Below are 22,660 nucleotides of genomic sequence, written 5' to 3'. Positions count from 1 at the left end.
GGGCCTCTAAAATAATCCCGTGGGCCCAGGACTACAGATATTATCTCCTTTTTTCAGATGAAACAAAGGAAGCTCAAAAAATAGAACAACTCCCTTTTTATAATGGAGTTAATAAGCATTTGAACCCAGGTCTTTCTGGCTCTGATTATGTCACTATTCATGACACCGGGCTACTTGTATTAGTCTGTAATGTATATGAAATAAAAAGACACTATTTCTAATTTCATTAACTATGGAGTCAGAAAGAGTTCTTGGAGTTATATAACCCTCCATTTTCATACATGGAGAAACTGAGACCTAGAGAGTGGAAGTCACATACTGAATTAGCAACAGATCAGAACTAGCATCAAATTATAATTAAATCTTTTCCCCTAGACAAGTATATGATATATTGTCTATGAATACAGAAATTGAGATATTAGCTTTTAAATTTGAATGTGTTGATGTCACATGCTTTCATTAGAAACTTTTCTTTAAAAAAGTACTTTTCATTTAGGTTTGTAATTATTTCATATTACCACCTCCAACTGGCCTCATGCTCACTGTGGTCCAACCTCTCATTACTTTTCTAATATTATGGATGGCTTTCCTGTCCTCTCTGTGGTGCTTTCATGCATGATCACTGCCTCTTGAGGCTTGTCTGCTTATTAGAAACAGTTGTCAAGGAGCACAAGGTGATTCAATAAATAAAAGTCAGTGTTTGTCACATAACTGGATCAGAAACTTACCACAAACATATTTTCCCATGATTTGAAGTCATTAAAAATGCAAGTCAACACAAAATTGATCTTTCTTTTGAATCTTAAGTAAGCATTTCATTCTGATTCAATGAGACTGCTATTGTTAGGGATTTGATATCATTTATCCATTATGAAAGAGAGATAGAGACAGAGACAGACAGACACAGACACCGAGAGACACAGAGAAAGAAGCAACCAGACGAGAGTATCTGAGAGAAGATAGAGAAATTAAGGGAGTTTTAAAAATTCATAAATAAAAATATGGATTTCAGTGCTATAATCTTAAAATTGCAACAGGCTATGGAGACCATAGAGATTGAATTGTTCTACTTAGGGGCGCTAGATGGCGCAGTAGATAAGATTTCTAGGCCTGGAGACAGAAAATACTTCCTTATTCCTCAGGTGCTTGGTAACAGTGTAAGTCATTTAACCTTTGTGTACTGTTTTCTGTTCATAGAATGGGAAGTAATAATGGTACCTTTCTCCCAGGGTTGTTGAGGATCAAATGAAATCATATTTGTAAAGTGCTTTGCATAGGGCCTGACAAGTAGTAGATGCTTAATACTATGCTTGTTTCCTTTTAAAATGATGTCACTTAAAATTCTGCTCTTCTGACCTCACTTCCTGCTTGTTCTCTCTGCTTTCCTGTTGCATTCTGGCCCTCCATTTTTTTTTTCCCAGCCTGGTCACACTGAACTTTGACTTCTGATACCTACTTTTGGTTAATAATTCCACCTCAGGTAAGTCTAAGCTTTTTTTCTTAATACTTATCTCCCCTAAAGCAGGTTCCCTAAGAGCATCTCTTAGCACTTTTCAGAATCTAGTACTTTTTAGCATTTTAAAGTAAAAGGTGATATTTCTTTTAAAAATATTTCTTAATTCAGGTTATTCATGATTTGAAAAAGATTTCCCTTTCTGTTAACTTGAATCTATGATGATTTTTACTGTATTTTTCATGAGTGGTTTCAGTTACTTCCATTTCCTGCCTATATTTCCAGATGACATTGCCCTTAGATGTGACCTGGGAGACATATAATGGACAGAGAATCTTCCCCATTCATCTTTAAAACTTTTTGATCAAGCTTTGCTTAACTCTTAACTCTTATCTCAGGGAAGCTTGAACCTTGCTTCCTTCCAACTCATACTTTGGAAATGGGGGCATTTGTAGGGGGGTAGTATACTGCAGTGGTAGAATTTTGGCTGTGGAATCAGAGAACCTGGCTAAATCCCTGCCCCGTTTATTCACCACAACATAGACCAACTTTGGAAGTTTTCCTTTTTAATTAAAATTTTTTACCCCTCAACTTTATTTAGCATTATGAAAATTACCAGGTATCTTGGATACTTGCATTTTCAGAGCTAGAATGTTGAGGATAGAAGCAAAAATAGTTGAAATACACTTCAGAGTCCAAGAGAATGTTGGGCTATGCTCTGCTCTGGCAGTTAGTCACAGGAGGAATATTCTGGAACCTTCCAGAATGTGGGGTAGTGACTTAAGCTAAGAGTCATGTCAATATAGGCCCCCTTACACTTGTACAATTGTAAGAAAAAATTAAAATCAAATCATTTAGCATTCCGGGACATAGTTTGGAAGTCAACAGCGTTGTGGAGAGGGACAGAGAGATGAAGGAATTCCTGAAGGAAGAAACAGCAAAAGGTTTTGTTCCTGGTCTCAGCCTCCTGGAGAGAAATGGAGCAACTTCAGGGAACTGATGCTCAGGAAGCAGAAAAGAAAGGAACCTGATGTGGAAAGAATAAATCTGGCTTTGGGTCGTTCCCCCATCTCCTTCTGGCTACTACTGTGATTTGTTGGAACCATACAGTTTGAGGTATGCTTCTTTACCAGGAGATCCCTTAGCTACCTTCCCACAGAAAAGTGTTAGAAGTCTGGAGCACTATATAGGTCCCTGAAAGAGGAGGCCCTTAGGTGAGGGAGTAAGATTGACTAAAGCAACCTCAACTCCTGGGGCTCACTTCCCAGGGCAGGAGTGGATGGATAAGTAATACTCGCTCTTCTTCTCCACCCTGCCACTCTGTATGGACTGACTCCCTTTCTCAACTCAGCCCTCTCCCTGCCTATGCTGTGCTCTCTATGATCTCATTGGCTCTTTATCCTGTTTCCTTTGAAAGGCCAACTCCAACAGTGAAGCTTATGTTAGGGTGAAGCCCTGATTCAGTCATCCCCGATTCTGTATTATTGGGAAGACAAGTACCCAGGGCAAGAGTACTTTTACCGTCAGCCATGTATGGAGGTCTCACCCTTTAGCCTTGTTAAGGCTTAAACTTCTATACACTCAAGAGAAGTGAGAAGCTGAGAAGGAAGGACCCTACTTATCTCTGATCATACTGCTGGTGCACAGTTGAGCTGGAGATGGACTCTGTGTCCTCTGCACCCTGCCTTCACCCCATTGACTATTCTTTCCATTGCCTCTCTTTGACTTAGCCTTCCTTCTCTGATTCTCTCTCATTCTCCATTGCCTTTCATGCTTTCCCCATAGAGACAGCTACATAAGGATTCAACCCTCAGCTCTCTGAGTAATTATTTCCATGCCTCCTAGGAATTTCAAGGCTTAGCTGAAGTAGATGCTGCATTTAAAGTTTTATGTGGCTCTAGAAATGTCTTCTACCATTCTGTAAATATCCCTTGTTGAAGAGCTCTGGAATAAATGACTGTCACTTAGGCTGGTATGGTGATCTCTCTAGGGAGAGACCAGAGGCCCAGCTCAGTCACTAGGCAACTTTGTGACCTTGAACAAAGCCCTTCCTTTCTTCCCTCCCCAATTTCAAAGGAGACCGGGCTGGACGAGATGTGGCCTCTCGTAGCCCCAAGTCCTAAGGTCTTGTGACACTACACTACCTCAATCCAATTCCGACCTAGATAGAAATCCATCTTGCTTGCAAGACTTGCAAGACCTCTCCCCTTGCATGCCATGTGTCATAGTGATTATGGAAATGGGACATGCACTAAATAGCTGAACAAGCAGTGGCCGCAGGGGAGTGGCACATATGAATTATGCTCATTTGAGAAATCTGGAGTACAGTATTAGCTGAAATGCTTTTGTCAGTGAAGCTTATCTCATATCTAGAAACCAAGGGGGAATGTGAAATTTGTAGTTTTGCTAAACTCTACCCTATTAAAGAGCAGCATGAACATTGTCACAATATGTAACAGCAGAGACCAAATGGTCCCTGTATAATTAATGTGTGTCTTCAGATTGGGTAAAAACAAAACAAAACAAAACAAAACAAACAAACAGGGACATCCTTTGCTCAGCTCTTTGCAGAGATGTGAAATTAGGAAATTTATGCATCTCTGGGACTGCAGCTCATGAACCACCCTAGGGGATTCTGGGGCCTTGGCCTCTGGGTAAAGGACTCACGGAAATATACTTTCCATACCCAGGGCCTTCCTGCAGGAAGTCAGTTTGACCTGTGCTGTGTCCTACCGGACTTTGCCATCCCTCCCAAGAAGGGCATAAGACCACTAGGCATTTGTCTCTCAATTGACTCCTGTCTGAAAACCTGCTTCCCGTCTCCAAATCTCATCCATATAATTTCTAAACAAAAGTAAGTAAGTCAACTCAGCTTCCCTCTGTGGAAAGGGCCTCAACTTCATAACAGCTAGTTAGTCAAGTGAATATATCCAGGCCTTAAAGTGAAGAAATAAAGGAAAATATTGATGCAGAACTTCCCTATCCCAATCATGCCCTCTTGGCTGGCTGCCTTCACAGATTGGAGAAATGAGCAAATGTGGTAACATATGTAAAACTTTGCAGACCTTAAAACAATGATTATTCAAGAGTGGTTTGGGTTTGTTCCAAAGTAGGGTTGAATGAATGAAATAAAAATCTTTTATTTAGCACTTCGTATATATCAAACTCTGGGAATACAAAGTGAAAAATTGATCTTGCCTTTGAGGAGCTTACATTCGAATAGAGACAACCAATAGAGGGAAATGGAAGCCAAGGTTTTGGTTGGGAAAGTTAGGATAGGGAACTTAACCATCAGGGAGTGGATCGACATACTATTTCTAAGGACAGAGGCAGCATGGATTTGATTGTGGGCACAAAATAGGAAAGGAGGTGGGAATGATGGTTGGAAAGTAAAGTAAAGTGAAGCATTACAGAAGCCAGGTTGGTGTGGTTGGCGTAGACAATGGATGGGACAGAGATCCCCAGCAAGGGAAGGAGAGATTCCAATTGTCAGCTGACTTAACAGTAACTGTATGACTTGGCTTCCGTTGGTGATTCTACAGATCAGCAAACTGTTATTGCCAGTGGACTTGGGGGAGGGGAAATGACCTGAAACCATGCTGTGAACAGATATTTCTAAATGCTTGTGGACTGACCTGCCCAGTGCCATCTCACCACACACCTTATGATGAGAGAAAAATTATTCAGCTCATGTACTAACACAAATAAATTTTTAAGGGTGTACATGAAAATGCTGCTAAGAGAATCTGTTTGCTAAGATATTTTTATGTATAAAAAGATTTTTGAAAAGTAAACTGGATAGCCATTTAATGTGGTTTTTAAAAATGGAAGTTGCGGGGGGAGCAATTTTGAATTTTTGTACCATTAATGATCTATTTATTCTAAGATCTTTTGAATTTCTTTCAGTATTTCTGAGGTTAACTTGAAAATTCTTCATACCAGTTTCAGAAATGAGCAGATAAGAATCCATCCTATCTAAAAAAGGCCGTGCCTAGATTGATTGCTGTGGATCTGTCTTCTCATTAAGCATTTTCCTAAGGATATTAGCAATTACCTGTTGGTCCCTCTTGTTCCCCACAGGCCTGACTGCAGTCAGAGCTATGCATACTGGAGAGGATGTTCCCCTATTCTTTCCCATTCTCCCTGAAAAGCACAAGGTAAGTTTTTTTTTTTTTTCCCTTTCTAAATGACTTTGGGCCTCGGTTGTTCTTCCAGTACCAAGGAGTTTATGTTGACCTTTTCAGGATGCTCATCACTCATTTAACCAAATCAAACTCCACTGGGTCACTCTGATTTGCTCTTGGCAAATGATTGTTGCAATTTCTTCAACTGTGAGAAAACTGAACAAAGCCAGAAAAACCTGGAGTTGAGTTCTCTATCTCTCACACATATTTTAGGTAAATAATTTGTCTCTCTCAGCATTCTAGTCATAATCTGTAAGGCTCTAAATGGCAAAAAAGGTGTCAATCTGCATTTGTAGAGGGAGATTTCTCATCTAGGCTTTCCCTATACTAAGGAAATCACAAATTTAATCTCTGTCCCACCCCATGGGCCCTCATGCAGTAGCCCTTAGGGGAAAAAAATAAACTATTTCGGATGTTTCACTGAGTCAAAACAGACTTGCTTTAGTAATTCAGTAATAGGACTGCCTTGAAGGCAGGTAAATTTAATATGCCTAACAGGCAAGAAATTTTGAGGTAGTTTTTTGCAGAAAATAGAGATGTCAGAAATAAGGAATAGCCCTGCTTTGGGTAGGAACAGAATTTCCTCAGAAATCACATCTATAGCTTTACTTATTTCAAACTGAGCAGTATTTATTCATTTGACCTGTTACCAAGCTGAGGCTTTTCTAGGGGCCATTGATATTAGATCAGGCGACAAGTATTCGTAGATCTTATGGCTGTAAGATCTTTTGTACATTTCTGAGGTACATAGGGATGATTCCCCTAGAGCAAACAAAGGACCTTCAGCTATTGTGGTGATAACCCCAAAGGCAAAATGGATTTCCAAGGATCTCAGTTCACTTGTGCAGCCACAAAATGGTGACAACAATGTGAGCATCATTCATTCAGTCAACAAATAATTGTTAAGCATTTTTTAAATTTTTAAAAATTTTGTTGATAACTTGTCTTTTAGATACCATAATCACTTCCCAACGTACGTTGCTCTTGAACTTTCCCTTGTAGCGCAGAAAAACAGTTAAGCAAAACCAAACAACTAAATGACTCTATCTGGCAGTGTTTGATTGTATTGAGAAGAGAGATATGTGTTTCATCTTTCCTTCCTTGAGACCAGCATTGATCATTGAATTTAGCTGAAGTTTTGTGTTCTTTCCATTTGTATCAGTGCAGTTATAGTTTACATTGTTCTCTTTGTTTTTCTCTTTTGGTTTAAACAATTTTCTCTGAATTCTTCATAGTCTCCTTTTCTCATGATGCAGAAGACTATTAAATTCATATATGAAAATATGTCTTTCCCTACTCAATTCCCTAGCCACTGGTCACCCAATATTTACATTTGGGGGAGGGGTGTCTATTCTTTAATAAAATGCAAGGGATATATCTGCATACTCTTTCTTTTCTGGGTTTTAATGATTCTGCTCTTTCTTTGTTTTCTTTCTATCTGAAAGATTTTTTTGTCACCTTTTGTGGAGTATTATTCATGTCCTCTTTGCTAGCCACATGTCCCCCAAGCCTCCATCACAGGCCATCTTTTCTGTCTCTAAATCCTCTAGCAGTTATCTTATCAGCTTCCATGGATTCAGTTATTATCTCTAAGTAGATCACGCCAGGGTCTGTATACATAGCCATAGTTGATTTTCTGAGCTCCAGTCTTCACATCAGCTTCCTACTGGTCATCAATGTGGTTTAGTGGATCCTTATCTGTATTCAAAGTCGCGTAAGAACTGGGTTCAAATTCTGCCTTGAGTAGTTAATAGGAGCCAGGAAAACCTGGGATCCTACTTTACAACAAACACAGTCACTTTCCCTTTCTGCTGTCTCAGCATCCTTATCTGTAAAATGGGAGTGCTGGACTCCATAGTTTCTATGATCCCTTCTAGCTTTAAATTTATGATTCTATGATCTCTACCCGAGTGACTTTTAGGTAACCCAGACTCAGCATGTGTTAAACAAAACTCGTTATCTTACCCCTGTCCTAAACCAATCCATCCTTCAGGCTTCCTTATTTCTGTTCTAATCAATCATGTGCAACTTTGGAGTCATCCCAAACTCTCACCCTTCCCTCATCCTGTTACCCAATCCAATTAGTTGTCAGTTTTATCTTCCCAACATATCTTCCATCTCTCTTCTTTGTTCCATTCCCCAAACCACCACCATAGTTCAGATTCTTGGCACCACACCCCAGACTATTGTAAGTCCTATTTGCCTGATTAACTACAGTGACAACAACAACAATGATACCTTGTGTTCTCTGATTCTCTTCTCTGGTCTAATTGGGATAGTGAAGGCTGCAACTTAATAGGTTGGTTTTGATGCTCAAAAGAGATGTAATGTGAAGCTCTATAGAAATATTAGCTATCATTGGGAGAAATAGGGTAGTGAGGAAACCACTGTTTTAGGAATAGTAATCTCAATCTTCAAGATCGAGGTAAAGCATTTATTGAGTGCTTATTATTTGTCATGCACTATGCTCAGGGCTGGGGTTGCAAAAATAAGTCTATCCCTGTCCCTCAAGGAGTTTCCATTGTCATGGGGAAAGACTTTCCATCAAAGGAAGCTGGAAAGGGGAAGAGGAAGGCTGGTCACTCATTGTGACTTGGTGTAGAGCTGGCCTACAAATAGAATGGAAGAAGGAAAAGTCTGGAAGACTGTAGTAATTAATAAAGTTGTCTTCATCGCTTGAAGATGTGAAGTGGGCTGGTGGTGGTGGGAATGGATGTATATAAGGGAAGCTATGAAAGGAGGAAAAGATTGGAATATCTGTGTACCAGGACACAAAAAAATGGATGAATGGATTGTTGAAAGGCATTGAGGACCTTTTTGTCACTATTGTATATGGATTTGCAATGGGCCAGGGCCTGCATGGTTCTGTAATTTTTTTCTAGGCAAAGATTCCTCAGTAATATATGAATCATTCTTTGGAGTACACTTTCCTTAGAAGTGACAAAGATATTCTGCAAAGAATGTCTTTCTCTGTGCTCTCCCCTGAAAAAAAAATGGCTCAACTGTGGAAACAGCCCTATGAAACCCTAAAGTGGAATTTTCCTGGGAATGGGGAGAGGGGGTTACAGATAAAAAATGAGGTGATGAGACTTGATTGTGTCTGCCTGTAGTGTCTAATGAGCACATTCTGAGCTCCTGTTGGTCTTGGGGGAAGTGGTTGCCTCTTGGTCCCAGATGAGACAAGGAAAAATGCCTTGGGGTCTGAGGAAGGCAGCTAAATCCTTGGCTGCTGGAGAAATAATTCTGGGAGGTGAAAATGTGGCGTGTCTTCCAAGAAATTTCCTTTGCAGAAGGGGAGTTCCTTTTTGCAGCTTGGCAGCCTGGTGATTTGACAGACAAAGATAAAGGCAGTTCTGGAGAGAGATGGAATGAGATCATTTGGAAAGGTTCCTGAGATACCATTCACATAACATTGATGTTTATGATGCTGTACTTTGCCCATTGTCAAAACCTCCGTCTTGGGAGAAAAGCTCCATGTGATTTAACCCATGATTCCCTCCAGTATTCTTTAGGCAGTGGTCATCAACAGCTATAGTACTTGCCTTCTAAAGTAGTAGGAAAAGAAGTTAGAACCTCAAGATAAGAGATTTTAATGCTATAAGCATTGCTGGAGCATAGACTCATTTGCATTTTCTTAAGGGACTTGAGGTGTGGTGGAGGGAGCATTCACCAGCAATGGAGTTGGGACCAGGATTCAAATACCACCTTTGACATTTATGCTATGTAACTGTTGAGTAACTTGAGGCCATCAAGTCCAATCAATTACCTCTTCTTATAGAGTAGGAAATAGAGATGGAAAAGTTTATCCCTAAGTTCACACAGCAAATGTTTATAGTAGAATTTGAATCCATATTTTCCCAATTCCAAGTTCAATATCCTGTCCATTGATTCCCCTGAGCCTGTTTCTTCTGTAAAATAAGGAAAATGGAGCCATTGGACTAAATGGCTTCTGAGGTTCTTTCTAGCTCTAGGTCTTTATACTTTTAGTGTTTTTGGAGGATTTTTTAAGAGTCAAATTGACTCTCTGCTCTTAGGACTTCCTTATATTTTGGCTTTTTAAAACTACAGTCAGCATAGATTGGTTTTCCTCGAATGGTCTGAATATATAGCATGGGATATTAGAGTAGATTTCTTTAGGTTCTTCGTAGTTTTCTATATATCTCTTTCTATTTTGAAAGACTAAGTGAGGGGTATCTGTATATGTGTATGTATTTGGGGACATTGCCTATTCCTCTGTGCTGGTGCCATTACCTGGGAGGGAGGGTTCTAAATCTATGAGCCTACGGTGTTGGCATTTTTCTATTTTGTGAACATCACTATCAAATCCTCCTGCAGACAACTCAGTAGAAAATGAAGCAGTTTTAGAAACAGGAAAGATGCCCAGCAACCAACAGTGGACATTATAAAAGGTGCAATTGGATCTAATCACCTCAGTAGTTGCTAAATGTTTCACTGTTACAGCACCATACAATAAGTGATGCTTATAGTGACAATGGGATTCACAAAAATTGCTTGCGTTACATTCAGAGATGTGGTGGAAAAGGTTTAACACCTGACTCTTTGGAAAAATAAATTTTGCACAACATGCTTTAAATAACATTTTCTCCATCACATTCTTAAGTCTTCAGATAATCAAAACAGCAATAAATCAAGTCTTGATTTTAGCATTTGCTGATTTCCAAGGTGAAAATACCCGATGAAAATCGAACAATCAATTTGAACAGGTAAAAGCAGACTCCAGCATCCCCTGCCTACATTTTTTTTTGATCAGTTCTTTCTCCTTTCGTTTCATTGTGGTGTGAATGTGACTCTGAATTCCTGAAGGACATGCTGGTGAACTGTGATCCCCAAGCTAGAATGCCGCCATGTATAGATGGGCCCAAAGGTATACTATGTTTTGCCACGTAAGGGCAATTCTAGATAAATGGAGAGATATCTTTGGAGGAATGGCCAGTGGATAATGAACTTTTTCAACCCCAACTTACAAAGACAGTCTCTTATGGCTTAGAGGGGTTTTGATATACTTGGCAGTAGAGGGGAGTACTAGCCCTGAAGAAATCACTGTTGCTGAAAGTATCAACATAGATTCTCTTTACTAGGGCAGGGAGAGGTGAGAAACCTCCGTAGACTTCATTGATGTCCTCAATTTAGCATTTAAATTGATCTAAAAAATTTGTACATTTATAATACCTCATTCCCTAACGTATCAGATAAATGAGATGTTATCATATATTTCTTTTCCATCTATTCTAATTGGTTCAATCATTTGCCTTGATCTCATTTGTCTCTTTCAAACATTGACTGTTCTTTGAATATTCAGCATAGGAATGACTCTGCTTAACTTAAGTTTAAATCCATAACTTTTCAGGGCTTGTGTGTGTGTATGTGTGTGTGTGTGTGTCTGCATGCTCGCAAAAAACAGACAAAAACAGATAGATTTCAGGTTGAGGGCTTTTCCTCTCCTTGACTACACAGATTTTCTCTATTCTTGTTTCATTTGCCTTTGGCAACAATTTTCTCCCAGGATACTACCTTCTTGGCTGTCTTATGTACATTACCTCTGGCCAAGAAGGAGTGCCTTGCAATGAGAAGTCAGGTCCGGCCTTCCCTATGGTAATCAAATGTGTCATCTTGGGCACACATTCAATTTCCATAAAGCTAGCAGCGGATGCCCTCTGCTCCATCTCCAGCCCCAGCTCCCTCTAGTAATTCATGTAGCACTGCAGATTCCTCACTAAAGAAGCTTGGTCTGAGTGTTCCCATTCTCTGCCTGAGAACAAATGAAAAAAGAAATGGTTCTCTTGAAAGGACTGTTAGGTAAAGAGATTTCTATAAATATGAATAGAACATAATTTGGAAAGTAATATTCTTCTTCACAGTTTAGGCATCTTTACATGGAATTAACTTGCTATAACCCAAACATGAGATGGGATGGTCTGTGATGACATTAACTAACTAAATTCACTTGTTTAATTTACATTCTGTATATTTCCCTATTTATTTGATTTTTTTCCTTCGGTGCATATGAAGATTTTGTTTATTTTTTTTAGGTTGTAGCTTGTTGGATTTCCTTTTTTGACTTTGGTAGGTCTTTTTATTAGAGGAATGGCAGGCGTTTAGAAGCAACCCATCAGCTGCTTGCCATCTCCTAGCTAAGACAGAGGATAGCTGAGAGCCATTTATTTCTGAAAGCCCTCAAGAGCTAGATTGGATTTAGAGATTTCAGTGGATTCAGAAGGATCTGAATCAATCACTTGATATATATAAAGTACCTACTGTGTGCCAGGAACTATGGTTGGTGCTGGGGATACAAAAACAAATGAAAATAATCCTTCCTCTCAGTGGATTTAAATTCTGGTGGGGTAGACAATGAGTATATCCATAAATCTATGCAGAATAAAAGTAGTAAATACAAAAATTCAAAGTAGTTAAATACCAGATATTTGGAAGGAGAGACAGTTGGGGAGAATAAAAAAAAAAGCTTCATGTAAAAGATTGTACTTGAGCTGCATCTTGAAGGGTGAGAGGGCGGAGGAGATAAGTGTGTATGATGAGTGGAGGAGTGGAGAAATCTATTTGGGGAAAGCAGCGCTTATTAAACTTTACTCACAACCTCTTTTTGCCTGAGAAATTTTTACACTACCCTGGGTATTATATAGGTATGTAAAACAAGTATACAAATCATACATTTACTGATAATAAATCATAATTTTGTGACCCCCCCCCCAAATTCATTTATGAGATCCCATTTGGGGTGGTGATACAGAGTTTAAGAACCTGGAGATTAGATCACAGAGTATAGGAGAGGAATCTAAATTCAGTCAGGCTGGAAAGATAGTTTGAGGACAGATTTTGAAAGCTTAACAGGGGAATGTATAGTTTATCCTAGAGGCAATAGGGAGACACAGTATTTTATTGAGTAAGATAGTAACATGCTCACATCTGTGGCTAAGAAAAATCACCTTGGCCACCTATATGGAGGATAGATTGGCAAGAGAAGCGACTGGAAGCAGGAAATCAATCCTGAAACTTTTATGATAATGGGGACTGAGAGTTGATTAGATCCTGAAATAAGGTAGTTTTCTCATCTACAAAAATGAGAGGATTGGCTTTTGTGATCTCTGAAGTGCCTTTTAACTTTAAAACTATAATCCCATGATCTCTCTGCAGTTTAAATTCTAATTTTTTTCCTACATACTAGACAGTATCATTGTCTTACATCAAGCAATAAAATGTCCATATCTTTTTCAGACAATCTCCTATCTAGCTGTGCCATCAGCTTCTATGTTGACATTTCCTCTCAGCATGTGCCCATGGAATTAATTGTTTTGAGCCTAAGTATAAAACTTCTGATTTACCTCCATCAAATTTTATCTTAGGAGATTCAGCAAGTTCTCCCCTGTCAAGAACTCTTTGAAATCTACCTCCCCTAGCTTTGTGTATTGGGCAAATTTGATAGGTATGTGATTTGTGCTTTTATACCAGCCATTGATGAAAGGGATCACATCACAGGACTAAGCATAGAGCCCCAGGGGTACTCCACTGTGGAGCTTCATCAGACTATTAGTGACTACTCTTTGGGTCCAGCCATTCAGCCAGTCTAGAATCGATGTAATCATTCTTTCTATTGGCCTTCATATTTCTATCTTGACCAGAAGAATAGCTCTAACACAATTTTGATAATGTCTAAATCTTTTGCATTCCCTTGATCTAGTCTTAGACTTCTTATTAAGAAAGGAAATGAAACAGGGGCAGCTAGGTGGTGCAGTAGATAGAGCACCAGCCTTGAATTCAGGAGGACCCGAGTTCAAATTTGGTCTCAGACACTTAACACTTCCTAGCTGTGTGACCCTGGGCAAGTCACTTAACCCCAGCCTCAGAAATAAATTAAAAAAAAAAGAAAGGAAATGAAATTAGTGGGGTATGACCTGTTCTTAAAAAAAAGTTGTTGCAATCAATATATATTAAGTGCTTACTGTATGTCAAACACTGTGCTAAGCACTTGCTATATAAACAGAGACAAAACACAGTCCTAGTCCTCAAGGAGTTTATAATCAAATGGAGGAGGCAATATGCAAACAAATATATAAAAACAAGCACTAAGCAAGATAAAAAGGAAATAGTCAACAGAGTAAAGGCAGTGGGATTAAGAGGGGTTGAGTAAAACTTTCGGGAAAATGTGGGATTTTAGTTGAGACTTAAATGAAGCCAGTGAGGTCGGGCAGTAGTCAGGACAGAGGAGGAAGAATATTTCAGACATGAAGGATAGGCAGAAAAAAATGCCTGGAGCCAAGAGATGGAGTATCTTGATCATTAAAACATCCAGGAGGCCATTGTCACTAGATCAAAGAGTACATGTCATAGAGTAAAGTATAAGAAGACTAGAAAAGTAGGAGGGGGCCATGTTATGAAGGGCTTTGGGTGCCAAAGAGAACATTTTGTTTTACATCAACTTCATTTCTGAAGGTATACTTCCTGCTTTTCTCATTCCATTATGTCATTTCCTTGTGACAAAGAAAGAAAAAAGAAAAGGAAAAAATGCAGTTCAGTAGACCTAATACATTGACAGTCTGAGAATATATGTGCCATTCATATACTTCCTGACTATTCCCTGCTCCCTCCAAGCCCAGAGTCAGGAAGACTAGAGTTTACACTTGGCCTGAGGCATTTACAAAACTACTGGCTCTAAGTAAGTCACCACTCTTTGCCTCAGTTTCCTCATCTGTTAAGTGGGGATAATAACAATACCTACCTCTTAGGGTTGCCATGAGGATCAAGTGAGATAATATTTATAAAGTACTTTGCAAATATTAAAATGCTATTTATATGCATATATACATATATATGCCATTATGCACACATATGAGTATATACATATATGTGTATATGGTATGTGTGTATATTGTACACGCCTCTATAGCTTTTATACATATACACACACACACATACATACATACACACATACACATGTTGCCATCCTATTTCTCTCCACTTGGGCCAATGGCAATTCCAGTGTCTGAGGAAGGTAATTTATTTAGCTTTGCTACTCCCAGCCCAGAGTAGGAGCCATCTTGACTGGTGACTGAGGGAGCGCAAGGTCTTATATAGCCCATTATATTTAGCAACAGACCATGCTTCTCATCTCTCATAGCAGGCTCCATATCTTCTCCTCTTCATCTTTTTATTCTTCCCCACCTCCATGCCTCTTGACCCCAGACTTCTTATCTCTTGCTCTGGGAACAGTGATCATATCAATACTACTACTCATTTTAGAGTGAGCGGGTCTAAGAGGTATGGCAAAGTATGTCAGTTACTGCTGTGTGACTGCAGAACAAGACTCCCTTCTCTGAAGAACATTTTTCTCTATCTCTTGTCTTCCTCTCTCAGTACACAAACTCCTTTCTTCTTCCAATATGCTTGATTATCTTGGGAACTAACTTCCTTTTATAGCCATCTTGCCTGTCCTTTTCAACATTTTAGCTCTCTTTTCCACCTTTCCATCTTAATCATCTTTTATGGGAATTTTATCTGTCTTTATTCAACTCACTGTTAAAAATGTTGAATAGCAGGCTGTCCATACCCAGATCCCTAAAGCACTCCACTAGGGACCTCTTCCCAGATTGACATCAAATCATTCATAATAATTCATAATTCTTTAAGTTAAGCCATTCAACCAAATTTGAAAAACTGTTTGCCCATACTATCATGTGGCTGACAAGAATTCCATGAGAAATTTGACTTGGGGGACTTGCGAGGGAAGGTAGTTCAAATCTCTCATATCAATCTCTAAGAATGCTAGGAATAACCCTGAAGATAATGAACCAGATAAAGTCTTTTTGTTAACATCTCATCTCTGAAAGTGGGGAAGGCCAGCAGATGAGGGGCCCAGTATCCCAGAAACTACAAGGGATACCCAGCTGTGGAAAGATGATAGTTTTCCATAGAATTACAGTAATCTCTTTGGTTTCTTTTGATACCCCTTTGACCAAGATCCATCTTTGTGCCCTTTCTTCATGATGGTGAGGAATTGGAATAGTTCATGACCTGGATTGTATTGAGGTGGTAACAGAGGACACTGCCTATTTGTCCAGACTGCTCAGGAACAGAACTAAGCTAGGGCTAATACTGCACCAGAATCCCATTGGATTCCAATATACTGTCAGTTTCATTTCTTAGCTGCAATCAATGAGGCTAAATGTAATGCTTCTGGGCAGCTAGGTGGCACAACAGTGGAGAGAGTGCTGGCCCTGGAGTTGGAAAGACCTGAGTTCAAATGTGGCCTTAGTTACTTGCTACCTGAGCGAGTCACTTCTCCCTGTTTGCCTCAGTTTCCTCATATGTAAAATTATCTGGAGAAGGAAATGGTAAACCACTCCAGTATTTCTGCCAAGAAAACTCCAAAAGGGGCCACAAAGGGTCAGACATGACTGAAAAATGCCTAAACAACAACACCACCACCAATCCAAGGCTTGAATGCATATTGCTCAGGTTCAAGAATTGAGATCTTGTATTTTCTAAGCTCAGGCATGTGTTCCTTTTAGTCTCTGAAGATTTGAGTTCTTCTGCTCCTTTATATTTGTCACATCAAATTTTCTGACTGTTTCTTGCAGCCTTACAGGACCCTTCCCTGGACTTGGAGTTTTCTCACTTTGTTTATGACAGTTTGTTTTCAAGGTTATTTGCTTAATATTTAGCTTTTTCTTTGGCTAACCTTAACTTTGATCAGCTCCACGGCTTTTTCTGCATACAGGATTTAGGTAGTAAGATAAAGCAGTTTTCACAAAACTCGTTTCAGTCTGGGCATTAAAAAAAAAAAAAAAAAAAACAACTCCAAGGTATTTTTTTTTATTTTTAAATTTTAATGTTATTTTAATAAACAGGTTTTTTTCTCATCCTCTCACTCTCTCCACCCAATTGAACAAGAAAAAAAGAAACCCTTGTACTAAATACGCATAATCAAACAAAGCAAATTCTCCAGGTGGTCATGTCTGAAAATGACTGCATTCTGGGCTTTTTGCCTCCCTATTCCATTCCTCTATGGGCACATCTTTGTGTGTCTGCCTACTTTTTTTGCCTGGGTACTGGAGTGCCAAGTCTAAAAAGCAGAGCTCAGATCATTGTGTTTCTACTTATTGGCCATGCACTTTATTTTTGAGCCTGTCTCTTTATCTTCAAATGAGACACTTGTGTCTTCAGACTTCCCAGGATCATTGTGAAAATCTAATGAAACTATGGATGTTGCTTATCCTGAAAACTGTACAAACTAGGGTATTTTTTTCTGCTAATATTTGGAGTGGGCTTCTACTATGGTTTCTTATTCTCCCAGGTTTAAAAAAAATATACTTGTAATGAAATATCTGAGATTAAATCAACAAAGGCAAGATGATTTGTTGTCCCCTACTACATTGTTTGATTTGTTTCATATAATTGCCTGGTAATGTGAATGAAATTGGAGGACTTGGAAAAATAATTTTCTGGGGACTTCCTGTCACCAGTCAACTCTGGTTCAGAATTTTTGAGATTCAATCAATTCCCTGAGAGTTCTTCTCAATTTTCAAAAATACCAGTGTCTTCCAGAAGAGCCTTAGTTCAAGACTTTGTCAGTGGAAAGTGACATCTTGCAGCCCCTAGAAAGATAGGACAGATTGTGTTTAAAGCAGCAAGCAATCAGGAGTAAAGCATTCTCAAATATACTTTTCCTACTTTTTCACATGGAGGAAGAATCCCCTAGCAAATTCAGCATGAATATAGGTTTTATAAGGCTTATTTCTTTTGCCTAGCAACTTGATATCATAGTTTTTCCTGCATTTTTTTCCTGGATTGTTTCTTCTTGAACTTTGCCCAGTTTCTGACTTAGAATCAGACTTTTATATTCACTGTCTCCATTTTTTCACATCCCACTCATTTCTCAGTCCCTTGCAATCTGCCTTCTGACCTTAGCTTTCACTCAAAAACTGCTTTCTTGAAGTGACCAGCTTCATCTGAAATACTAACTCCAATGACCTTTTCTCATTCCTCATTCATCATGTCCTTCCTGCAACTTTTGACACTGCTACCCACCCCTTCCTCCTGGATACTTTCTGATGGAATATTTGAAAAAGTTTTTACTTACTATGTAAAAGTGCTTGCTGTGTGTCAGGTACTATGCTAAGTACCGGAAATACAGATATGACAGCTAGTCTTTGCCTTCATGAAGCTTTCACTCTAATGGGAAAAGGAGGCACAGAGGGTGTGATAGAAAGGGAAGAGGAGAGTCTCGGGGACAATGAGGGGAGCCAAAGGGAAACTCCTGGATACAATGGCGTTATTGATGTGATTGTGGTTCCAAGAACAAGAGAGGGAATGTTTGGGGGCAAAGAAGGGGCAGAGCACGAGACAGGGCTGGTTAAATGTACGGAGCTCTCACCAATCATAATGGGCCCCAAGGGTAGGCCTGAAGATCTGGTAGAAATGGGGAACTGCAGAAAGCTGGGCAGCACACCAGAAAGATTCTCCTTTAGTGATAATCCTCTTTCCTAGTTCTCCCCTTCCTTGACTGATTGTTTCATCTAAATTTCTTGTGTGGAACTATCATTCATGTCTGCCCAATACTCTGATCTGGTCCATCTTATCTTTTCCCTCTCCCTTTCTTAGTGATTTTAATTCTTATGGCTTTCTCTAAATAAATCACTCCCTCATCAGTAACCAGCCTTTGTCTCTCTCTTGAACCTTGAACTTTTGAACAGGACCTGAATCATTGATTGATTCCTGGTTCTTACTAAGTGCTAATGAGATAATGAGATATTAGGTTCTTACTAAGTGCTAAGTCGGTACTTAACAATTCTCTGGTTCTGCCCTTTAAGGGGAGTTTTACCCCTTTGAACTGCCACTATGTAATGTTCTGTTGTCTCCAGAGACTGCCAATTGCTCTCTGGGAGGAGATCTGCTTTCTCAACTCAATCTCTCAGCCAGATTCTTATTCCTGTAGGAGCCACCAACTCTGACCTAGAGTGGAGACTCCCCGTCTTTGCTCAATGTTGCTTCTTTTTTTTTTTTTATAAATTTTTTTGACAGTATATATGCATGAGTAATTTTTTTTATAACATTATCCCTTGGATTCATTTTTCCAAATTATCCCCTCCTTCCCTCTACTCCCTCCCCTTGATGACAGGCAATCCCATACATTTTACATGTGTTACAATATAACCTAGATACAATATATGTGTGTAAATACCATTTTCTTGTTGCACATTAAATATTAGATTCCGAAGGTATAAGTAACCTGGGTAGATAGACAGTAGTGCTAACAATTTACATTCACTTCCCAGTGTTCCTTCTCTGGGTATAGTTATTTCTGTCCATCATTGATCAACTGAAAGTGAGTTGGATCTTCTTTATGTTGAAGATTTCCACTTCCATCAGAATACATCTTCATACAACATTGAAGTGTACAGCGATCTTCTGGTTCTATTCATTTCACTCAGCATCAGTTGATGTAAGTCTCTCCAGGCCTCTCTGTATTCCTCCTGCTGGTCATTTCTTACCGAGCAATAATATTCCATAATCTTCATATACCATCATTTACCCAACCATTCTCCAATTGATGGACATCCATTCACCTTCCAGTTTCTAGCTACTACGAAAAGAGCTGTCACAAACATTTTGCCACATACAGGTCCCTTTCCCCTCCTCAGTATTTCTTTGGGATATAAACCCAATAGCAGCAATGCTGGATCAAAGGGTATGCACAGTTTGATAACTTTTTGGACATAGCTCCAGATTGCTCTCCAGAATGGCTGGATTCTTTCACAACTCCACCAACAATGTATTAGTGTCCCAGTTTTCCCACAGCCCCTCCAACATTCATCATTATTTGTTCCTGTCATCTTAGCCAATCTGACAGGTGTGTAGTGGTATCTCAGAGTTGTCTTAATTTGCATTTCTCTGATCAGTAGTGATTTGGAACACTCTTTCATATGAGTGGATATAGTTTCAATTTCATCATCTGAGAATTGTCTGTTCATATCCCTTGACCATTTATCAATTGGAGAATGGTTTGATTTCTTATAAATTAGGGTCAGTTCTCTATATATTTTGGAAATGAGACCTTTGTCAGAACCTTTAACTGTAAAAATATTTTCCCAATTTGTTACTTCCTTTCTACTCTTATTTGCATTAGTACTGTTTGTACAGAAACTTTTTAGTTTGATATAATCAAAATTATCTATTTTGTGATCAATAATGATCTCTAATTCTCCTCTGGTCATAAATTCCTTCCTCCTCCACAGGTCTGAGAGGTAGACTATCCTCTGTTCCTCTAATCTATTTATGATCTCATTCTTTATGCCTAAATCATGGACCCATTTTGATCTTATCTTGGTATATGGTGTTAAGTGTGGATCCATATCTAATTTCTGCCATGCTAATTTCCAGTTTTCCCAACAGTTTTTTCCAAATAATGAATTTTTACCCCTAATGTTGGTATCTTTGGGTTTGTCAAAGACTAGATGGCTATAGATGTACCCTTTTTTGTCCTTTGTATCTAATCTGTTCCACTGATCGACCGGTCTATATCTTAGCCAATACCACTTGGTGCATATATATTTAGTATTGATATGGCTTCATTGTTTATGCTACCTTTTAGCAGGATATAGTTTCCTTCCTTATCTCTTTTAATTAGATCAACTTCTGCTTTTGCTTGATCTGAGATAAGGATGGCTACCCCTGCTTTTTGGCTTTACCTGAAGCATAATAGATTCTGCTCCAACCTTTTACCTTTACTCTGTATGTATCTCCCTGCTTTAAGTGTGTTTCCTGTAAACAACATATTGTAGGGTTCTGACTTTTGATGCAGTCTGCTATCCATCTCCGTTTGATGGGAGAGTTCATCCCATTCACATTTACAGTTAAAATTACTAATTCTGTATTTCCTGACATCATATTATCCCCAGATTATGCTTTTTCCCTTGACCCTCCTGAACCCCTTCCCCAATATTCAATTTATAGACCCTACTTGTGCAGCCCTCCCTTTTTAGTATCCCCCCTCCTTCCAAGTCCCTTCCCTTATTCCCCTTTTCCTTTTCCCTTTTCCTCTCCCCCCTTTTAATGAGGTGAGGGAGAATTCTTTGAAAAACAAATATGTCAATTATTTACTCTTTTTGCCTATTCTGATGAGAGTAAGATTCACAGAATGTTTCTCCCCCTCTCTAAATTCTCTGAGATATGGTATATTTTCTGTGCCTCTTCCTGGGATGTAGTTTCCCTCTTTTTATCACTCCTTCCCCTTTTTCTGATACTACCCCTTTCCCTTTACTACTTTTTTAATGTCAGTAAAATCAAATTATCCATGCAGACTTTCTATATATCCACAACAGAGATACAGTTCTCAAGAGTTTTTTTTTTTTTTACCTTTTTCTGTTTCTCTTCAGTCTTGCGGATGTAGATCAATTTTTTGTTTAAGTCTGGTTTTTTTCTTAGAAACAAATGGAATTCCTCTGTTTCATTAAATGACCATCTTCTTCCATGGAAAAAAATGCTAAACTTAGCTGGATAGTTTATTCTTGGTTGCAATCCTTGATCTTTCGCCTTTTGGAATATCAGGTTCCAGGCCCTTCAATCTTTTAATGTGGAGGCAGCCAGATCTTGAGTGACCCTTATTGTGGCACCGTGGTATTTAAATTGTTTTTTTCTAGCTACTTGCAATATTCTTTCCTTTGTGTGGTAATTCTGCAGCTTAGCCACAATATTCCGTGGTGTGTTTTTTTAGGGTCTTTTTCAGAAGATGTTCAATGAATTTTTTCCATGCCTATTTTCCCTTCTGTTTCTATTATCTCTGGACAGTTCTCTTTGATGATTTCTTGTAAAATAGAATTTAGGCTCTTTTTTTGGTCATAGTTTTGGGGAAGTCCAATGATCCTCAGATTATCTCTCCTAGATCTTTTTTCCAGGTCTATAGATTTTCCCAGTAAGTATTTGATGTTATTCTCCAGCTTTTTTTTTTTTTGGTTTTGTTTTGTTTTGTTTGACTGATTCTTGGGTTCCCAATGAATCATTCATTTCTATTTGTTCCATCCTGATTTTTAAGGAGTTATTTTCTTCATTCACAGTTTTTAGTTCTTTTTGTATATGCCCAATTGAGTTTTTAAATGAGTTATTTTGCTCTATTGAATTTTTTTCCATTTCCTTAATTTTTTTAGAGAATTATTTTCTTTTTCCAATTCAGAAATCCTATTTTCTTGAGACTTTATCTTTTCCAATTCAGAAATCCTACTTTCTTGAGAATTTTTATCTTTTCCATTTCAGAAATCCTACTTTCTTGTGATTTTTAAACCTTTTCTAATTCACAAATTTTGTATTCCTGCATCTCCTGTGAATTCTTTATTTTTTCCAACTCAAATTTCAGAATGTTGTTATTCTCTATCATAGCTTCTCTTTCCTTTCCCCATTTTTCTTCAAACTCTCTTAACTTTTTAATAGTCTCTTCTAGGAGAGAGTTATGTGATAGGGGGCAGGTATCATTCCCCTTTAGGCTGTTATCTGCTGACTCTCTGCTATTAACTTCCTTGGGGTTGGATACCCACTCTTTCTCTGTGTAGAAGGAATCAATGGTTCTCTTTAGCTTTTTACTCATGATTAAAAAATCTTTTGTGGTCTGTCCCTGGGGTAAGAAGTTTATTTATTTATTTCTTTAACAGCTTCCTCCCAGACTGGATGGATGCAGGGCCCCTGTGCCTGATCTAAGAGAGAGCTCTGGGAGAGAGTTCCCCTTCCCCTCTCTGGAAGTGCCTCAGAGGTGATTAGTACAACTGCGCTGTGAAGGTTGCCCAGTGAAAGACCCCGCTGTGTGCCCTAGAGACTTCCCTGAGGTTTAAGACTGAACAGTAAAGGCGACACAAAGCCCAGCCAATGTGTCCCATGGGGCATGGATATCAGCAGCTGACGTGAAAAGCCCCTGCGCTCAAACTGAAGTGTCTGCCCAGAAACCGTGGTCCCTATTTCAAAGGTTTCGCTTCTCTGGGACTTCCAGGGCTGAGTTCCACAGACT

At 38.9% G+C, this 22,660-nt stretch overlaps 1 long non-coding RNA gene across 1 annotated transcript in view; it reads left to right on the top strand.

The window, feature by feature from the left end:
• The first annotated feature begins 1,257 nt into the window (after nucleotides 1-1,257).
• Nucleotides 1,258-22,660, top strand: part of LOC141548476 (uncharacterized) — a 56,173-nt gene continuing 34,770 nt past the window's right edge. Inside the window, exons 1-2 of the long non-coding RNA XR_012483966.1 lie at nucleotides 1,258-1,480; nucleotides 5,534-5,610. This is a non-coding gene — a long non-coding RNA (uncharacterized LOC141548476). The remainder of the gene's footprint in view (nucleotides 1,481-5,533; nucleotides 5,611-22,660) is intronic.

The sequence above is a fragment of the Sminthopsis crassicaudata genome, chromosome X, assembly GCF_048593235.1.
Source record: "Sminthopsis crassicaudata isolate SCR6 chromosome X, ASM4859323v1, whole genome shotgun sequence".
NCBI lineage: Eukaryota > Metazoa > Chordata > Mammalia > Dasyuromorphia > Dasyuridae > Sminthopsis > Sminthopsis crassicaudata.
Note: the sequence above shows the minus strand (reverse complement) of the source record. Positions and strands in the feature narration are given on the sequence as shown.